Genomic DNA, 6,944 nt, shown 5'->3' on the forward strand with positions numbered 1-6,944 from the left:
CAGATGTGGCTTGGATCCTGCATTTCTGTGGCTGTGGAATAGGCCAGCAGCTACAGCTCCAACTAGACCCCTAGCCTGGGAACCTCCATATGCCACGGGTGTGGCCCTGGAAAGGCAAAAAGACAACAACAACAACAAAAATATATATATATATTTTCTTCTAGTTCTGTAAAGAATGTCATTGGTAATTTGATAGGGATTGCACTGAATCTGCAGATTGCCTTAGGTACTATTGTCATTTTGACTATATCCATTCTTTTCCAATCCAAGAGCATGGTATATCTTTTCATATATTTGTGTCATCTTTGATTTCTTTCATCAGCATTTTATACTTTTCAGAGTATGGGTCTTTTGTCTCTTAACAAATGCTATAGAGGATGTGGGGAAAAGGGAATGCTCCTTTACTGTTGGTGGGAATGTTAATTGCTACAACCACTATGGAAAACACTATGGAGATACCTCAGAAACCTAAAAATAGAACTACCATATGATCCAGCAATTACACTGCTGGGCATATATCCAGACAAAACTTTCATTGAAAAAAATATATGAACCACTATGGTCATTGCAGCACTATGCACAATAGCCATGACATGGAAACAACCCAAATGTCCATCGACAGATGAATGGATTAAGAGGTGATACATATATACAATGGAACACTATTCAGCCACAAAAAAGAACAAAATAATGTCATTTGCAGCAACATGGATGGAACCAGAGATTCTCAGTAATACTAAGTGAAGTCAGAAAGGGAAAGACAAACATTATATGATGTCGCTTATTTGTGGAGTCTAAAATACAGCACGAGGAGTTCCTACTGTGGCTTAGTGGGTTAAGAACTAGAGATAGAGTTCATGAGCATCCCTGGCCTCGGCCAGTGGGTTAAGAATGTGGCATGGCCATAAGCGTCAGTGTAGGTTGCAGATGCTCAGATCCAACATTGCTGTAGCTGTGGTGGTGGCTGGCAGCTGCAGCCTCTAGCCTAGGAACTGCCATATGCTTCAGGTGCAGCCTTAAAAAGAAAAACAAAAAACAAAAAAATAAAGTCCTACTTTAAAAAAAGATGGGTAATGGGTTCTTGCTGTATAGCACAGGGAACTGCACCTGGTCTCTTGGGTTAGAACATGATGGAAAATGAAAAAAAAAAAAAAAAAAGAATGTGTGTATGGGCGGCTGGGTCACTTTGCTGTACAGCAGAAATTAAGGAACACTGTAAATCAACACTACTTAAAAAAAATTTTTTTTAATGGCCCCAAGCATAGTGCTAAAGTGCCAGTAAAGTCTCTAAGTACAAGAAGCCTGAATGTGCCTTATGGAGGAAATACATGTTAGTTACACTTCATGTAGACATAAGTTATGGTGTTGTTGGCCCTGAGCTCAAGTTAATGAATCAAAAATGCATATTAAATAAGGTGTCTTCAAACAGAAACACACAAAAAACAAGATTATATATTGATTGGTTGATGAAAATGTTGTAATCAGAGGCTTTCAGGAACCTAACTTGATATTTCCCCTGGGAGCAATGGCTCTGATTTTGCTCATTCAATCTTCCAGGAGACTTTGAGAATGTAACTACCACAAATAATGAGAATCAAGCATACAAAGCAAGAAATCATAATCATAGTAGGAGGATTTAACATGTCTCTGAGAAATCAACAGATCAATTAGATTAAATTTAATTATAATTTTATTTAAATTACAATATTATTAATTTAATAATAAAAGACAACAAACTTGTTCTGGCCTCTAGTTTTCCTCTCTGCCCAAAGTCTTACAATCACAAAAGAGGAACTTTCCAAAATTCCAGGCCCCTGGATTCTATCCTTTCAATCACCAATGCATTCTCCAGTCAAACTCAGTCACCCCCCTCCTCTGCTCACATCTTAGATATTGTCGTCACGAAAAACTGCACTGTGTCTAAAATCTTGAGTTTAAACATCCTACTCTCTGTACACCACTTTTGTTCTCCCTAATCTGCAAACTCTCACAGCTGCAATTCTTTGGATCTTTTGGACCTGCCAAAATACTGGCACTGTAACTTTCTGAATGCATATTGCTCTCCTTTCCATGTCTAATCTCAAGTCCATGGCTTTTCACTGTAATCATTCCCTTTCTAGTATTGCCAGCTCCGTCTCCCTCCCATTCTCTCTCCAGGGTAAGCTCTTCCTCCAAACCTTTCCATGGCCAGTAGCTTATGATCCTCTTGGACTCTGCAGGAGTGTAAGCTCCTCTGGTGGCCTTCCCTGAACACCCTACATAAAGTGACCCCAGTCTGCTACTTCTACCTCAATCCCTTGTTCTTTCATAGCCCTTGTGATGACTAATAAATATTTTATTTGACATGTATGTTCTCTCCCCTGTCTCTTGCACTAGAACATAAGTCCTATCAGGACAGGGATCCTATCTCTTTTTTTTGCCTTTTAGGGCCCCACCTTTGGCATATGGAAGTTCCCAGGCTAGGAGTCAAATCAGAGCTATAGCTGCAGGCCTAAGAGACAGCCGCAGCAACACCAGATCCGAGCCCAATCTGCAATCTATACCACAGCTCAAGGCAATACCAGATCCTTAATCCACTGAGTGAGGCCAGGGATGGAAGCCACATCCTCATGGATACTAGCTGGGTTCATTTCTGTTGAGCCACAACAGGAACTCTAATCCTGACTTTCCAGTTCTCCCTACATTCCCAGTACTCACTGTGACTCCTTGCACATATTAGAAACTCAGTATACTTATAGTACAAAGGAATGGTTATCTAACTTTCTAAACCTATTAAAAATATACATTATTTTCAAGTGTCTGTCTGTGGAATCATTACAAAATTTAATCACATATAAGGACATAAATATAGCCTTAATTAATTCAGTAATAGCAAAATTATACTACCCACATTTTTAGCACAGGGTAATAAAATCAAATATATAATTGACTCTGATCCACTGGAACCAAAATTGACTCTAATTCATTGGCTATCTAAAAAAAAAAATAAGATAAAAAAAATGAATTCTATTTTCAATAACTCTTGGGGGAAAAAGAAAATGAATGATTATAATTATATTACAAACATTTTAGAAATTGAAGATTATATGTCAAAATCAACTGCATGTATCCAAAGCTCTCTTCAGAGAAATGTATAGTCTTAAATACTTTTTGTTATTAAACCAGAAAAATAAAAATAAACTATATATTCACGAGAAAAAAATGCTGAGAAAAAAAGTAGTGAAATGAACAAACACCAGTGAGAGTTAAATTAATCAATATAAAAACAATACACTGGAGATAAAAGGGGAAAAAGAAAATTATTTGAACATATCAATAAAGTAGATAGGGAGTTCCTGTTATGGCACAGTGGAAACAAATTTGACTAGGAACCATGAGGTTGAGGGTTCGATCTCTGGCCTCGCTAAGTGGGTTAAGGATCTGGCGTTGCTGTGAGCTATGGTGTAGGTTGCAAATGTGGCTCAGATCCCACATTGCTGTGGCTATGGTGTAGGCCGGCAGCTGTAGCTCCGATTCGACCCCTAGCCTGGGAATCTCCATATGCCATGAGTATGACCCTGAAAAGCAACAAACAAACAAAAAACCCACAGGAGCCAATGGGATAATCTGAGCATCAAAAAAAAAAAAAAAAAAAAAAAAAAAAGAATATGTCCATTAACAAATGAATGGATTAAGATGTGGTACATACACACAATGGAATACTACTTGGCCATAAAAAAATAAAAATAAAAGAGATAAAGTTTTGTCAAGTGCATTCAAGAAAAATGAGAAAAAAACATAAATAGAGATAAAATTGGGCTCATGTGCACAAGGCAAAAAATAAGTTTAATTCTAATAGTCTTCTTTTAGCTTCTTTTTTTGGGGGGGTTTGGTTTGTTCTTTTTTTTTTTTTTTGGTCATTTTTGGCCTCCCTGATATGTATGGAGCTCCTGGGTCAGGGATAAGATTGGAGCCACAGTTGTGACCTAAGCCAAAGGTGTGGCAACATTGGATCCCTAACCCACTGTAGGTCAAACCTGGGTCCCTGTAGCTCCCAAGACACAGCTGACCCCATTTCACCACAGTGGGATCTCCAGCTTTATCTTTTTTGCTTTCTGAAGATCTTTGCCTAAGAATCAAGCTCAGCTGGAGAGAGCTGTACAACAGTCCACACAGTGGTTTTAACATAAAGGCACAGGTGCCAAGTTCAAAAGGACTCCTACCCCCAAGGCCCCCCAAACAGGGTAAGTTTCTCTGTCCTGTCCTCAATGATAAGGCTTTCACATTTTTCCCTTTGGGCCTCTGCAACTCCCTGCTAGTTTCCTTATAGCCTGACCTTGGACTTCTCAGAGAAAATTGCAACCACGTAACTCTTTAAGTGTGATAAAAGCAAAAAACACAGTAAGAAAAAAAAAAAAAAAAAGCTAAAGTGGACTCTAATGCCGTAAGAGCTTTGCAGTGTCATTCACTCACGCATCTCAAGCACCTAAAACAGTGCTTGGCTCAAAGCATTGACCATACCTTTGAGGAATGAATGGATACTGGATATGCACATCTATATCCATTCAAACTTGTTCTCTCTCCACTCTCTTCTGATTCAGTGAAACAGGTCTCCCTCTACCCAACCAAGACCAAGGCTTCCACCCAGGCTTGAATTCCCGTCCCCTCCCAGCTTCTCTGGAGTCTTACATAATTCAGCTATCCTGTTTCTCTTATTCATACTCTAAACCATACTCTTCCCAACAGCTTTTAAACATGCTTCTGTCAAGCAACACTCAAAACATAACTCTCCTTCAACCAATATCTCCCCTTCAGCTTTCATCTCTCCCTCTTGGGTGCTTCACAGAATTCTTAAAGAACCATTTACATTTGCCGCCATATGCTTTGGAGAGTCTCCATCTAACTATTCTAGATCTGCTACTAGATCTCATTTTGAAGACCTCAGCTGTCACCTGTTTGTCCTCCTTCCACAACTTCGTCGAAGTTATTCTTGTGTCAGGAAATGGTCTACTTGAGCACAGATCCAGTGGTTTTATTTTTTTTTTATTTTTTTTAAACAGTTCATTAAACAGAACCATTGATTCATTCTTTGCTATTACCTCTTTCCTCCTTCTTAAAATGCTATCTTCCCTATACTTTTCTGGGTTCCCACCTGTCTCTTCAGGTTTTCCTTTTCTGGTTTCATTGCAAGTTCATTCTCTTTTCCACAGTCAGTAAATAAGGTGGTCCAGTCTTATTTGAGCCTTTACACTCATAGTTTTTATCACTACCTACAAGCAGAAGACCCACAGAGAGTTCTAGCACCAGCTCAGGTCATCTTTCCAACGCCTAGACTTAAATATACAAGTGCCTTCTTCCTTCCTCACATTCCCACTTTGATATCTCCAAATCCCCTCAAATTCTAAAATCTTTGAGAATTTTTTTCTTAGCCAAGTCAGTTCTAAATCAAATAATATGTGGTAAAAGTAGGAGAGCCTAACCCTTCCCAGAGTGCATTGAAATTTGCCTACAAAATATTGCATGTGCCTTTACGCAAACTGCTCACCAAGCAATCTCAGGGAAAACAGAAGCAATATTAATGAGAGTAATAAATTAATGCTAACAGACTACTTGATTACAAAGCAAGTCCCACTAACATCAAGTTTGGGAAGTATCTCCATCAAGTTTCCACCATATCAACAAATATAGAAGCAAAGGAGTCCACGTATCCTGTTTTTAGTTCTGTTAATTATGAATGACATTTCCTCTTATTCCTCCTTAAGGTAAACCCTCTGCTTGTGTACCATGTGCCTATAATTTTTACCCTCTCTTCTGCATCTTTCCTTTCCCCTCTTCTATATTGAATCATTCTCTTCAATACTCAAACATGCTGTAATTTCTCCCAAATTAGAAATATTTCCTTGGAGCTCTCATTGTGGCTCAGCAGAAGCGAACACAACTAGTATCCATGAGGATGTGTGTTTGGTCCCTGGCCTCACTCAGTGGGTTAAGGGTCTGGCATTGCCATGAGCTGCAGTGTAGGTCACAGATGCCGCTCAGATCCACTGCTGCTGTCGCTATTGCACAGGCCTGCAGCTACAGCTCTGATTTAACCCCTAGCCTGGGAACTTCCATATGCCGCCCTAAAAAAAAAAAAAAAAGACAAAGTATTTTTTTAGCTCCATTCCCCCTCCAGATATCACTTGTTTTGTTCTCCTTTAAAAGAAAACTTTGTAAAAAAAAATATCTACTCTTCCTTTATACTGCCTTTCATTTCATCTTTCTCTCTTGACCATCAGAATTTGAAACTCACCCCCACCACAGCAATAATACTGGTATCATAAAATCATCTCTAATGTAAAGTTCAGGAAGCAGAGCAGCATCCAGGGAAGGAGAATGAATAGGACATGGCAATGAAGTAGGAGAAAAGCCAAGACCATGTGCTGTCATAGAATCCAAGGAAAGAGTAATGCAAAAGGAAGAAAATGATGACTTGATTCAAAAGCTGCTGAAAGGCAGAATAATATGAGGATTGGAAAAACGACCTTTGAACTAGGAAACTTGGAAGTCGTGAAGGACATTGACAAAAATGGATTCCATGGAGACAATGGCAGGAAAACCTTGACAGTGGGTAGAGGGTGGGAGCGGGTGGGAGTGGTCAAAGAGTGGGAAGTTAGAAAAGTGACAGAGTCCCCAAGACCACATCCAGGTTGGACAATTTTCCTTACAGGACAGCAGAGTTGGATTCATATCTGTGATTTGTTGCAGTGAGAAGCTACAAAGCAGAATCAGCAAAAGGAATAAGGTGCAAGGGATTAATTCTGGGAGAAACCAGGCATGAGCTTTCAAGGGGCTTCTGCCAGTGGATTCACACAAGATGGGCTTCATTCCCTGAGCAACAAGTTGTGAGATGTGTGAAGTTTTGCCAATGAGAGAACTCGTTAGAGGCTCAAAACCCAAGGTTTTTATTGGAGGCTGGTCATATG

The sequence above is a fragment of the Sus scrofa genome, chromosome 17 (genome assembly GCF_000003025.6).
Source record: "Sus scrofa isolate TJ Tabasco breed Duroc chromosome 17, Sscrofa11.1, whole genome shotgun sequence".
Lineage (NCBI taxonomy): Eukaryota > Metazoa > Chordata > Mammalia > Artiodactyla > Suidae > Sus > Sus scrofa.